The following is a 14,823-nucleotide window of genomic DNA, read 5'->3' on the forward strand; positions in this document are numbered from 1 at the left end:
GAAAATGCAACTCTTAGTTTGAACTACCCCCAAACCAAAGAAGTGATGTAATAATCTCTAGTCTGTCATCTCATATTGCTTCATCGTTTCACTTTTAAATTTTGAAATCAACTCATTTGAACTCCTAGTGTAAATGATATCATCCAGCCACATACAAAGAGACAATGAGAATACCTGCCTCAGTTGTCTTGGTATACAATGTGGCTTCACTAGGACTTCTGTGAAACCCAGCTTTTGAGAAAAATATGAATCAGTTTCTTCATACCAAGCTCTACGGGCTTGCTTCAGACAATATAGTGCTTTCTTGAGTTTGCGAATCTTGTCTTCCTTGCCTTCATTCACAAATCCAAGAATTTGATCAACATATACCTCTTCATGGAACACTCCATTGAGATATGCAGACTTCACATCCAATTGCCTTGAACCTCTTTGTGCAGCTAGAGCTTCAGTGTTCTTATGGTGTCTGGTTTTGCAATTGGAGCAAATGTCTCATTAAAATCCAATCCAGGCTTCTAGAAATACCCCTTTGCTACTAACCTTGCCTTATTCTTCTGTACAGAGCCATCTAAACTCAACTTTGTTTTGTAAACCCATTTAACACCAATAATGGTTTGTCAAATGGTTTGTCAACCAGTTCCCAAGTGCAATTCTTCACTCGGGAACTTCTTTTTTATTGTTTGCGTTGTCGAAGGGAACCTTCTAGGAAACTCATTTACAAACGTGTCTAAGCATAAATTTCAAACATCTATGGTGACTCTTAGCCTTAATTTTATGCTATCGTCAACATGTTTAGATTTATGAAAACTTGTGTTCCTGTTTTCGTGGAATCTGGATGTGAAAACGTTTTCCTTCCCCAACCCTCACTTTCTATTATGTCACTCTGATGATATCTTCGCTATTCTTTTTGGTACTTGGCTCATGTGTTTGCAGTGGAGGACACGTGCATCTATTTTCACCTATTCGCTTCCGTTTGTCTCTAAAGTGACTAATAGATTTCTTGTTGATGGAGTTTCAGTTATAGGTTTTTTATTCGTTAAGATGTAAAGGCCTATTAATGATTTTTCTTGTAAATTGGAAGCACTATATCCATGCTGAGCTTTTAAAGCTGAACTTCTCTGGTAGAAAAATTTGTTCTGCGTCTGCTTACCATACGAATGGTGTACGTTATAGAAGATAAGTTTGCTACTGTTTAGGTTGTTACTGCTTTACCTATTCTGTTTATGTGCTTGCCTTGCTACCGTTTAGGTGGTTACTGCTCTACCTATTCTGTTTAATGTGCTTGCCTTTATTGTTAACAAGAGTCAAAGTCTGACACCAGGAATTGATTCACACTTAATAGTTAAATATTGTTCAGAGTAATTCCGAAGTGCTTGAATGATCACCAGGAGTTGAATCTGAAGACCGAGTAAGTGTTTCCTAGATACGTCTGCTTCAACCAGCTTTTAACTATTAAAGAGAATTTGATTTTACATTTGTGCTTCATCACATATACTGTTAACATTCAACACTTTTGGATCAGCCTTTCTAGTTTAGCATCTCCTTCAAGCTCATATCAAAACTGGGATCCGCCGTTATGAAGGCCGGCTTTTATTGTTGAAACAGAACACTCTCCCAGCTTGGATATTATATGCGAAACCTGATGGTTTGGGAGGTGGGGTGTCAAACATCCTTTCGAGTTTAAACCGAAATTTAGTATATCAATATGCATTATTTTTACTTGGATTTTATGTATATTCTGACAATTGGTCCCTCGATATTTGTTCTTTTATCATATGCTTTTTCAGCATTTCATTTCCTCTGGATTGTGTGTTCTTTTTCAAAACAAGTGGGATTTGGAAGTCATGTCATCACCCATCCCCTCCCCTCAAAGAGAATTTTTAGCTGAGTGAATGAAATGATTCCAACGTTATTCACCGCTCTGGTCAATTTTGGACTTAAGCGACTCTTCATGCTCATCTCAGCCTCTTGGCCCGCCTTTTCCTGAATCTAGGATCGAGCTTCTTCCCCCATCTGGGGTTGATGCCCGCGGTGGATGACATAGCAGTGGTTTAGCATGCCCTTATTTCAGCCAGCACTGGCATGGCCTGGCGGGAAAGTACCATCCCTTTCAACAGTAAGACCACCTCCAATGGTTGGGGAAAATCTAGTCAAGATAAATAGTGCAATTGAAATCCGAACTTTAGACTATAGTAATGTCCTTCAAATCAAATGATGTATTCTCTTCCCTATATCCCAGCTGTTGCTCATTGTAAGAAGGCACTGAAGAGCTCTTTTAAGATCACTGCTCAGCATGGCCAAATCAAACTCCAACCTACAAAAAGGGATGACAATGATATACGGTTCAATTTGAGATGAAACGGCTGGTGCTTGCATTTGAAGATAAAAAGAAACTAAAGAACGGCATGAGAAACAATTGTGTTTTCCTTTACCTTCTTTACAATCTTGTTCACTTTCCTTTTGCTTTAATCCAACTACAATGGCCAATAAGTTTGTTGATGATCACTTTGAGTTCTAAAACAAAAGTAGTGAAACTTGGAATCCGATTTCTTTGAATTCAACTAGAAGCCTCAAATATTTCCGATTCAGCTAATATTTTGTAAGGATAATCTATGGGATGAAACTTGAAAAACAGACGGTTCAGATCGTTAAACTTTGATGTGGTGTGGGCCTACAACTTATTCCCATTTTTATATGAAAAAAAAAATAGGGATCCCTTAACTTAAAGCCCTCCATGAACAACATATCCACGTTTTTTAAATGTTTAGTTAAAACAAATTGGCTCTTTATAACCAGTGACAACAGACTGGCTCCCAAAGAAGAGAACCGCATAAAGCATAGCAATGGTAGATAGGAAACTGCAACTAAAGAAGCTCCTTCTCGTTGGGTCCTTGTGAGATATCTGAATGCATGAGGCCATCTCCAACCGAAGGGTCCAGAGGGCCGAAAATAGCCCTAAAACCGTCTCCAACCGAGGGCTAGGCCAGAGGGCTTTGGAATCTGGGAGGGCCCCACGGGATCGGAGAGGGCTGGAGGGTTGGCTGCTTTCGGCCAGCCAGCCAGCCCCGGGCTGGCTATTTTTTTTTTTAATGATTTCCTATTGCTGTCGGTTATAGCCGACAACATTAAAGATATTTTTTTTTTAATAGTTCTACTATTAGTGTCGGTTATAACCGACACTAATAGTTTGAAATGTTTTTTAATATAACGGCTAGTAGCCGTTGTATTATTAGGCCTCTTTTTTTTTTCTTTTTTTTTTTAATGAATTTAAACTTCTTTTTTTTCTTTTTTTTTTAATGAATGTAAACTTCTTTTTTTCCCCTTTTTTTTTCCTTTTCATATGAATCAAATTTTGTTTCATATTTTTTTTCCTATAACTTTTATTTCACAAAATTTGTTTCATATTTTTTTTCAATTCTATTTTTTTCGTATAACTTCCTAGGCCATTTATACAACATTAAATTGTAGTTTTTAAATAATAAATTATGTTTGGCCCTCGGTTGGAGACGGTTTTTTGTGACAGGGCTAAAACGAGTCCTTTGGCCCTCTGGCCCTCGGTTGGAGACGGAGGCAAATATGGCCATGTACTGTTCATTAAAATATTAATATCTTGGGGAATCTTGAAGGGCTAGAGGGCTCAAACGAGCCCTCTGGCCAGCCTTCGGTTGGAGATGGCCTGAGGAAATAACAAGAACAATACAAACCAAAATAAATAAAATTCAAAAGGGTAGGAATTCATCATTCTCTGCTCTTAAGATGAGACATTAAAAAGCCACATAATCTTTGTGTAAAAGAAGGCACATAAACCAATTTAAAAACCAAATTCTGCTGCATCAGTACAAAGATTATGAAAAAAAAAATGGACTTGAGTAAACCAAAGGAAGATCAAGAAAATAAAAAGTGCAGAAGGAGAAAACGAGGGTCCGAAATTTACTGCAGGAAGAAAGTGATTATCATACTACGGAACCGGAACTCCATAAACTTTAAGAGAGCTATTGCAAAGAGGGACTTACAGAAGTTGCGGTCTTCATCATCATCTCCAAGTTGAATAAAACTAGAACAATTTCTGAATGTTGAGAGGTTGAGAAATGAGATTATGGTGATTTGAAGTAAGGAAGCAAAAACTATGAATTATAATGTGGGATATATTTGTGAGAATTAAATTTAATTAAAAGTTTTGTCAACGGAGCTTCTAAAGACAAAAGCAGTAAAACAAGTGAAGCGGCCAACGTTATATGAAGCTGCAAAAGCCAATTTTCAGGTAAATAAAGCTACTGATGCCACGTGTTCTTCAATGGCCACCAAGACGAGGGAAGACTGCCAAAGCGTTGGGCACAAACCCACTTCGATGTCTCGGTACAATTTCTTTTAATTAATGTTTTTCGCTTCAAAGATAGTGAGAGTTGTTAACGTAGTTGATATTTGACATGTTATAATCATTTTTCGTTTAAAGTTGAATAACAAATTTATATCATGTAATAATTAAATAAAAATGAAAATAACAAGTGATTTTATGTGAAATATAGCTAGAATTACTTATGTACAGACTAAAAACTTGATGGTGGCTTTCATGTTCTCACTCTCTCACATACAAAACTTTTACATTCTTATTATGTTGTTGAGTTTTGATTGAAAAACCTGAACTATTTTAGAATTTTCTGAATGTGATAGACACTCCTATATGAGGATGGTAGAAATAGGATCGAAATTTAATTAATTAGTACGTTAGAAGATTCCTGTTGACGACATCGCCACGAACACTAAAAATCTTAGAGTTTTAACAACCCAAAGTCCAATGAAAGAAAAACATTTTGAGACATTACCCTAGGGCCAATTTGTGCAAGTGGCTTTTAAGTCATTTCAACATTGTGGAAGTAGAACCCACGTACATCAATATGCAACCACTAACTCACGGAAAAGGATCTTGGTCGGATCTTTTTTTCTAGGAATCCTAGGATCACGCAATTGTATTCGTTCATCGTATATCGTGCGGTAATTTTTTTTTTAAAAATTAAAAATTAAAAATAAAATATAAATAGTACTTAACGAAAATTGACCTCACGATGTACGATGAACCGACATGATTACAGGATCCTTAGGATTCCTAAGAAACGGATCCGGCTTGGATTGTTTTTCCTAACTAAAATAAAGATGGCCTACAACCTTATCAACACGTGACCCTAAGTCATTCATATGTAGTAAAATCCACATACATCAACAGGTAGCCAGTAATTAGTGTATAAATGCCTGCAACGGAAATAGATCCTCTCTGGATCTTTGAAATTTGATCAAACGGCTACAAACAGTGGACCCTTTTAAAGTTATAATAACTTTAAACATTGGATTACATTTTAAAGGTTCGAATGAATTGATTTTGTGAATTTAGTAAAAGGAATCCGGAAATGATCCCTTTCCGCCTACAACCTTATTGACAAATAGTCATTAACACCTTGTAAAATCCACGTACATCAAAAGGTGGGAGGCATCAACTTTCCTCACCTACAACCTTATCCAATGGTTGATGAATTGGGCAGTAAAGTTATACAGAACATAAAATAGGATATAGTAATACGCAATAGAGTATGATTCACTCATCTTCTATTCTTATCTCATTCTCTTCTCTCCTCTCATACTTTATTTTTTGGTTTTTTTTGTCCCTATAATAAAAATCAATATAAAATATTAACGTAGTTTAATCATAACTGTTCAAGTAAGAAAGAAGGAATGTCACTTAGTACTATGGTTTAGTGGTATTCCTCTTTATTTGTAGGTGAGAGGTCTTAAGTTCGATTCTTGCCAAAGGCGAATTTGAACCATATTATTACTAGTCCATTGTGAGGCTAAGCCCGTCGCCTTCTATGTAGTGTAGATAATATATTTTGTTAAAAAAAAAAGTAGAAAAGAAGGAAAGGAAAAAGAGATTAGGAGGAAGAGAATCATCCTCTGTATGCAACACTACTATTGCCAGTCAAGGTTACACCAAGGTCAAAGAACAATTTTAGGCGTTTGAAGTGGAATGAGCATCCTCTTCAGATCCTATTTGTGAAGATCCCAGAGATCCTCCAATCACATTCGTTCATCGTACATTGTACGGTCAGTTTTTATTAGATAATGTTTATATTTAATTTTAAATAAAAAGATTTACAATGATTTTTAACCACACGATATACGATGAACGGATGTGATTGAAGGATTTGGAGATGATCCCCATTCTTTGAATTGATCATTGAGAACCATAGAGAAAGAGACACAACATCCAACACAAGGACGAACCAAATTCAACCATTAAGTTTGATCACAAACATGGAAAAGGATCCCTCGTCCAATCATTTTCTTGGGGATCCTAGGAATATCGTGATCGTATTTGTTCATTGTACATCATGCGGTCATAAATCATTTTAAAATTTAAAATTAAATATAAATAGTACTTAACGAAAATTGATCGCACGATGTATGATAAACGGATACGATCGCAGGATCTCTAGGATCCCCAACAAAAGAATCTGGCGCACTACCAACGCACTATAACATGTACCCTCATCACCCGACCATTTAAGTTTCTTTCGTTTTCGTACTTTACTAAAATTGTGAACGTGTTTCCTTGTATCAATGATTCAAAAAACTTATACATAAAATTGTATCATTAACCGAAAACGTATATTTGTATCACGTAAAATGTTTGTCTACAATAAAAACTCTATTTTTTTTTTTTAAAAGCTCTCCTATCATCAATTCACAATATAATAAATATTTATTGAACGCGAGGGATTCTCGTCTACAATAATTGAGTTGCAATAAAAGATTTCTCCTAAATTTAGTTGCCCTAGCTTGAACCATTTTCGTCTGCAGAGTTTAATACTGATCATAGATACATTGGGACAGATGTACATGTGTTTAGTTTTTGACCGTGCCATAAGACTAGTGATGGACTTTTCAGGCCCTTTCCACCAAATCCATCTAGTCAGGGATCCGGACAGTTGGATTTTGATTCAACGGTTACAAACATGGGATCCCTTTAAAAATTATAATAATTGTAGTTTTTAAATCAAAATCCAACGGGCCAATTAGGAAATCAAGGGAGATACAATGTCATTATCTAAGGTGGAGTGATTTCATTATCATGACTCTTTTATACTTTATTAATAAGAGGCATCACGGAGGTGGATTGTCTGTCCTCCCATTTCCATACTCTTCCCATCCCTTCATGTTTGTGTAGTCAAGGTTAAGTCACGTTAACATTTTATATTGATTTTTTTATAAAAATAATAAAACAAAAAGTAATAGGAATATAAAATGTTAAAGTAACTTAATCGTGACCACACAAAATAAAAGGGAATGAAAAGAGTATGGAAATTGAAGGATAGACAATCCATCTCCATATGTATAAGGTAATGACATTGATGGTTCGTATATCAAATAATCATATAGCATCATGGCAGTTACATCGAAAAAATTGGTTTTAGGTAAAAGAAGTATGTAACGGATCCCTTTTTGACTTTTCAAACAAAAATGGTACTTTTCTTAGTTACCAAACAAATGATGGTACTTTTCTTAGTTACCAAACAAATGATGGTACATTTTTCTTACTTTTTACTTAATAATCGTACCCTGTCTAAATCCATAACTACAATCATGATATATAGTACTTAATACTAAAAAAATACGTGGTAATTCTTTTGTTTAATATATAATTAATAATTAATTTGTTTTTGGTTGATCCAATATCTCTGCGTGTCCAATGACATTCTTTCTGAATTTATCTTTTTCATATTTGTATATACGAAAATATTAAGGGGTTTATTAATTTAAATTATATTACGTGTTTGTTGATAATAAATGATTAAGTGTTAATTTTTACTAGTAACACATCACATGATTTATAAGTTTAATTTTTATGTGAAATACTAAGGTGACTCACTCTCTATAAATTCTATGTCATCTCATATTTCTAGAACAATTTCCATACCAACATTATAAAACAAAGAAATGCTAAAGAGACTCTTCCAAAAATGGTTTCATAGACTCCTAACCACGTCATGTTTTTAACACAATTCTGGTTCTAATATTATATCATATTATGTATAAAATATGAGATAATGGGAAATCTATAAAAATTCTTACTTTGAATGAACTTTTTAATATTTTTTTACATAAAATATTATATTAAAAATATGATGTGCGGATAGACCCACTTTTTTAGTCTCATTTCTCGTTATCTTATCGACCGTCAAAACTGTTTATGACTGATAATAAATTATTAACTCTTGGTCTTCTCGAGAAATCCAATTTTTTACACTATTTAGTCCTTTTTATTTTTGGGTGCAGTGTCTTTGCTTTTAAGTGGCTCTCTAGTTCTCCATTTTTTCTCTGGAACTCTCGCTCTCACTGGTTTTTGCAGCTTCTTTCCCTGAAAGTGGGGGTTTTCTTTCCTTTGCATGTTACTATTTTATTTGTTCATTTTAATTTTTTGGCTTGGTGTTCGTCTCGTTTGTAGGGTTTGCATTTGGCAAGCCTAGGGTTTTTTAATTACATGCTTGAATTCTATGTGTTTTCATGTGCTTAAGTTTGACTTTTTATACACCTGTTTTCTTCTGGGTTTTTTGTTGTTGTTGTTGCTTTTCTGACTTCAGAATTAATAACTTCTTCACGCACCGATACATAGTTAAGAAACAATTGGAAAAAAAAATGTTAAATATTAGATTCAGCTCAGCTTACATGTTCCAGGAACATCTGCGTGGAAGATTTATCCTTTACTGTACGTCAGTCCCAATCTGTAAGAATTAAGGTTAAAAGTTTGTATTTGACTATTTTCGCAAAAAAATAATGGCTTGAAATGTAAGATTGACTTTCAAAGCATTTAAAAAAATTAATTTAGCATAAGACTTAAGCTTATACTTTTGGTACTAGATTTGATGAAATTTACTTTGTTTTCAAGATGGAGAAGATCCATGCTCACAAGAAATATATTTAGATTTTTCCATTAATTCTTCAAAGCCTTTGTACATTTTATTGGGTGTTGTATAATTTATGATGAATATTTTCTACATCTAGGGTAGCAGTTTAATTTCTATTGAAAATTAGATGGTTTGGGGTTGTAGATAGTTTTCTTAGCAATCTCTAGATGATGTTTCTGATGGTATTTTGCATATTATGTTGTGTTCTTACTTTTTAATTTCATGTTCTGTGTGTCACTGAAAGATAATTCTTGATCTGTAATTATAGGGTAGGTCCTAAATATTCTCTAGTCATACTTGATAATTTTTCAACCAAGCACCATAGTTCTGGTATATGTAAGACTTCTCTGGAGTCGATCATGATACTACTGTTCTAGGTCTACAATTTTCTGTGCTAACAATCTAGGTCAGTTGTGTTATTGGGGTATCAGATCTATGGTTGGTATTTTATATACATGTAAATGTATGTGTATATAGTTCATATGTATAAAGTTCATTTTAATTTCTTGCCTTTTATATTCCCCCCAATTTATGTGTGGAAATTCGATCGCATGTGGAGGATTCCTTGACAATTGTTGTGATTGTTAGAACATTATAAACTGCTCCTTTCTGTAGCTACTGATGTCTAATTTGAGCTATGGTTTGATGTTGTGTGACAAGGAGAGAGAGCACGCTTGTCATCACCCATGAACGGATCATGGTTGTTTACGGGCGTGCTCTCTCTTCTTGTCATACGGTCCACCTGCTCTATCTTTGGCATATGATATTAACTTGCAGATGATTTTGATCTCTAACTATGCAAATTCGCATATGATATGAATATTATTTGTTTTTACCTCATTTTGTTGTAAATTTTTCGTGGAATCATTTTTGTGAGTTTATTGAGTCTCATGGTGTGAGATCCAGAATTAATGTGCTCATCATTCCACTATTGATAATACATTTTGTCAAAAAAAAATTGCTATTGGTAAAACATAATATATGGAACTTCAGTATTAATCTGTAGCACATGAATTAATCATGTACCTCAACCAATTAAGTTTGTTTAGTAGGGAGCTGCTTAGTATTACTGTCTAGTGGTATTCCTCTTCACTTGTGAGTGAGAGACCTTATGTTTGATTCTTTCCAAAGGAAAATTCAAACCCGATTAGTATGGCTAATCCATTCTAAGGTTTAGCCCACTCCCCCCACCCCCTTAGTTTGGATAATATCGAATGTATTAAGAGAAGTTTGTTTAGTGGAGTCTGACTTAGGCTGGGGTTGAAAAGATTTGTGCTGACCATGGTCAGTGCTAGTTGTGTTGTGCCTATTGCAGATGTTGAAAATTTTAGTGAAATTTACTAATTAGTCTTTGATTCAACTGTAATTATTGATCTTGGCTGATTTGCCTCCTTGTTTTATGATAATTTTGCCCAAAGCCATGACTTGTTCTTTACACATATTAGAAGCGAAAAACAAGTTTGATTCTTATAAGAATCTAAAGATGAAGGCTTTTATTTGAAAAGAAGGGTGGTTTTTGCATATGGGAAAGTAGAAGTTGAAGATTTGTTTATTTGCATCCATTACTATGTTTCCGACACTTCCCTAAAATAATTTTTAAATTTTCCTTTTTTATTAGATGTTTTATTTTCAAATAGCAGAAGTTTATTGAACATAAAAGCAACGAAAAGGGTCTATTTTGCATATGGGATAGGGCAAATTTAGATACTTTTTTATATTTGCACTCATTGTTGTGCTTTTCAAACTTTCATAGTATATAAACATTCTGTACATTTAGTTTTGTTCAATTTATCTTTTGTATATAAATTCATAAAAATAGAGAAATATATATTAACGAATCAGAAGCTATGGTCATTGTGAAGGAACCAGAAGGCCAAGGTGGCATGATCAAGATTGTCATTGTGGTTGCATGAGCAGATAATCTCTCTTTTGTTCTTAGTTCCCGCATTTATATGTTATTGCATCATATTTTGCTTCACTATTTAGCATGTGAGTTTCTTCGTTTATGTACCATATATTGGCATTGAGTTATTTTGTTTTTTGTGGTTATATTAGTGAAAACTATGAAATAACCTTAATCTTATCTGTATCCAATAATTCAAAATTTTGAAAGTGATTATGGTTTCCTTTCAAGAGTTTTGAATTTTTGGACTTGGGTTTATTGTTATTTCAGTATCTGTGATGGAGATGTGATTTCATGTAAGGGAAGTAATTCGATAACAGCACAATATTTGTATATATGTGAGAAATCCATTTTCTTGTCATTTTTTCAGAGAAGAAATGTGATTATTGGAGTGAAATATTGGAGGGACAATTAAATGGGTGATCTAAGCATGAGGGCTGCTGATGCTATATATATCAGTGGTGATGGTGAACTCAATGAACAGATCGTATTTTGGCAATGCTAACTTGGTATTTGTAGGGTTGATGTTGATGGTGAGATGTGTTTTACCAGCTAGTAGATGGTGTTTTAGTGGTAAGTGAATTGACAGCGGTTTCTTATTTCATTGAGATTCTACCTTAAGTCTAACTTGCTCTTGCTTTCTCTTTCTCACAAAGGATGAAATAGATCCTCTATATTTTGTTCTATATACCGAACTATTTGCTGATCTCTGATAGCAGATTGAACTCATATATTTATCATTTGTTTTACTAACAATATTTGTTTTTTCCTTAATTCTGAATTACCTTATTCAACATCCGGAAAATCTAATGCAATTGCAATGCCTTAGTTGTGCGTAAATCATTTTTGCCAGTCATGTTTGGTATTTGGTCTTAATGCAAAAATACATTGTTGCACTTTATTAGAATTAGACTAAAAATTGTTAGGTTTGCTTGATGTAGATGATGAAAAATAAATGAAATTTCCGATCTGGCAATATTTTCAGTTCTATTTGCTATTTTTGATTCAGAATTTGATTTTGGTGGTGCTTATTTTACTCTTTTACTTTTACTTGTTGCTTAATGTAGGAAAGGATGAATATGGTTGGAGTTGGGTTGATGAGTATTCCATTTCCCTTATTTGTCCCTACTCGTACCAGTATCTTTACCATCTTCTCACCCCTTTATCGCTAAATTGAATGGTAAACTGTAATGCTATCAAGTAAACCCAAAAAACATGTGCTCAATTGCACATTGACTGGACATGATTTTGTTGCTAATATGATTGAACAAGTCCATTACTGGAAATTAACGGAAGCAAAAGATATGAACACTGCTTTTATCTACTAATAAGTGGAAGACTTAAGAATGAAAAGCAACATTGCTAATGCAATAGCCGTGACAATGGCAAATTGGCAATGCATACAATGCTAATTTGGTAGTGGTAGTGTGAGAGTGAAGGATGGAGACGTGATTTTGCAGCTGTTGGTGTTACCTTGGTTGTAAATGAGTTGGTTGTAGTTTTTTGCCTATTTTTGATGACGTTTTTGTACACTTTTTCTTTATGAAGGATGAAAATACTCTTATTTCTCAAACTTCAGGCGTAGCAGACTATGTAAGATGAAGCACCCACAAGTTTGCTCACCAAAAAGAAACAGGTATATATTTGGAGCGCTTGTTTATAAACACATTGAACATTTTTTTTCCCTGAAATTTTCCATTATCTATCATTTTATGTACTCGTGCTTTTACTATTGTTAATTTTGTGTCCTTGTTATAGTGTGGATGAGGGACCCTAAATTATCATGAAGAGTAAATTGTACAAATGGTCCCTCAACTTTAATCAAATTGGAGCAATGGTCCCTCAACTAAAAATCCATTACCATTGGTCCCTCAACTTATCAAAATGTGTAGCTATAGTCCTTTTCATCAATTTTGTCAAACTTTTGTCAAAATAAGCTATGTTGGAATAACCATTTATATAATTAAGGTACCTCAACTCATCAAAGTGTATAATTATGGTTCTTTTCGTCAACTATGTCAAAAAATTTGTCAAAACGAGTTATATTGTAAGGACCATTGCTACAATTAGATTAAAGTTAAAGGACCATTTCTCCACTTGAATTAAAGTTCAGGGACCAATGGTAATGGATTTTTAGTTGAGGGACCATAGCTGCACGTTTTGATAAGTTGAGGGACCAAAGGTAATGGATTTTTAGTTGAGGGATCATTACTCCAATTAAGTTAAAGTTAAGGGACCATAGCTACAATTTACTCTATCATGAAACTCTAGACTCAATTGTTAAAAATGCATTACAGGGACACTACGACTCCAAACTACTCAAGCACTACAAAACTACTACTGGAACATTATAAATGCACTACGTAAACACTTTTCCTACCGAATGTATTGCATCTAGTCATTTTTAAGTTCATGTATCTATATTTTGTAGTGCATTCCTACCAAATTAAGCTTAAATTCCATGCAACTTTAAGTCCCTCGTCCAAACGCCTTTAACTGGTATATCGAACATTTCCACTGCAGCTCTAGTAGTTGCAAGGGAGTGGTAAAGTATCGAATTATGCACCAAGTAAAAACTCTCTCCTTTTCCATCATCAAAATTTTATTTCCCTCCAAACGAACAGTCGAAATAGGAATACTGGTGAATGCATTCAATCCTCCTTATCTGATAATGGAGGATCAACGTCACTTGGGAACTCCTTTGTTATTTTTTGTGTTGTCGAAGGGAACTTTCTAGGGAACTCATTTACAGACATGTCTTCAAGCATAAATTTCAAACATCTCTGGTGGCTCTTAGCATTAATTATATGCTATCATCAACATTTTGTTTAGATTTATTAAAACTTGTGTTCCTGTTTTCGTGAAATCTGGATGTGAAAACATTTGCCTTCCCCAACCCTCGCTTTCTATTCCATCACTCTGATGAAATCTTCGATTTTCTTTATGGTACTTGGCTCGTGTATTTGCAGTGTGGAGGACACATGTTTCTATTTTCACCTTTCTCTTCCGTTTGTCTCTAAAGTGACTAATAGATTTCTTGTGGATGGAATTTCAGTCATACGGTTTATCTCTGTTAAGATGTAAAGGCTTATTAATGATTCTTCTTGTAAATTGCAAGCACTATCCATGCTAAGCTTTTAAAGCTGAATTTCTGTGGTAGAAATATTTGTTCTGCGTCGCTTACTGTGTGAATGGCGTATGTTATAGAAGATAATTTGCTACCGTCTAGGCTGTGGTTACTGCTTTACCTATTCTGTTTATGTGCTTCCTTTTACTGTGTGTTAACAAGAGTCATAGTCTGTCACCGGGAATTGATTCACACTTAACTGTAAATATTGTACAGTAATTCCGAAGTGCTTGAATGATCACCATGAGTTGAATCTGAAGATCGAATAAGTGTTTCCTAGGTATATGTCGGCTTCAACCAGCTTGTAAATCTTGAAGAGAATTTGATTTAACATTTGTGCTTCATCACATATGCTGTCAACATTCGAAGGATCCCTGGCATATTCTATACTTTTAAATCAGCCTTTCCACATATAGCATCTCGTTCAAGCTCAGTTCAAAACTGCGATCTGCCCCTATGCAAAGCCGGCTTTTAATATTGAATCGGAGCACTCTCCCAGCTTTTAAATCACCTTTTGGGGTTGATGCCCGTGGTGGATGACATAGCAGTGGTATTGTTTAAGTATGCTCTTGTTGCAGACAATGCACTTGCATGGCCTGGCGGGAAAATACCATCCTTTTCAACACTAAGACCCGTCCTGCCAATATAGTAGAAAGAGTATATTAATAGGATTTCACTAACTCTTGTTTCATGCGTTTCATGTATAGAAAGGGTTTTCCATGTTGTTCCATGGTTTTCACGTTTCATAGAGTCAATTTAGTGATTTTTCGTTGTTTATCGGATTATAAATATTTTTAAAAATAATTAGAATAATCTACATAATTTTATTTTTAAAAAGTTAC

The 14,823-nt window shown here is 34.4% G+C and overlaps 2 long non-coding RNA genes across 3 annotated transcripts in view; both read left to right on the forward strand.

Moving 5' to 3' along the window:
- LOC126621436 (uncharacterized) overlaps window positions 1-2,497 on the forward strand; it is a 33,704-nt gene extending 31,207 nt beyond the window's left edge. The window contains exons 3-4 of one of the 2 annotated variants that reach the window (XR_007622958.1): window positions 1,355-1,651; window positions 1,785-2,497. This is a non-coding gene — a long non-coding RNA (uncharacterized LOC126621436). The other variant, XR_007622959.1, reaches the window with a different exon arrangement.
- Window positions 2,498-9,757: 7,260 nt separating this feature from the next.
- LOC126621456 (uncharacterized) lies at window positions 9,758-14,666 on the forward strand. Its single transcript, XR_007622979.1, has 3 exons — window positions 9,758-11,427; window positions 12,434-12,490; window positions 14,198-14,666. It is a non-coding gene; the product is annotated as an uncharacterized LOC126621456 (long non-coding RNA).
- Window positions 14,667-14,823: the final 157 nt, after the last annotated feature.

This window comes from Malus sylvestris, chromosome 5 (assembly GCF_916048215.2).
Source record: "Malus sylvestris chromosome 5, drMalSylv7.2, whole genome shotgun sequence".
Classification (NCBI taxonomy): Eukaryota; Viridiplantae; Streptophyta; class Magnoliopsida; order Rosales; family Rosaceae; genus Malus; species Malus sylvestris.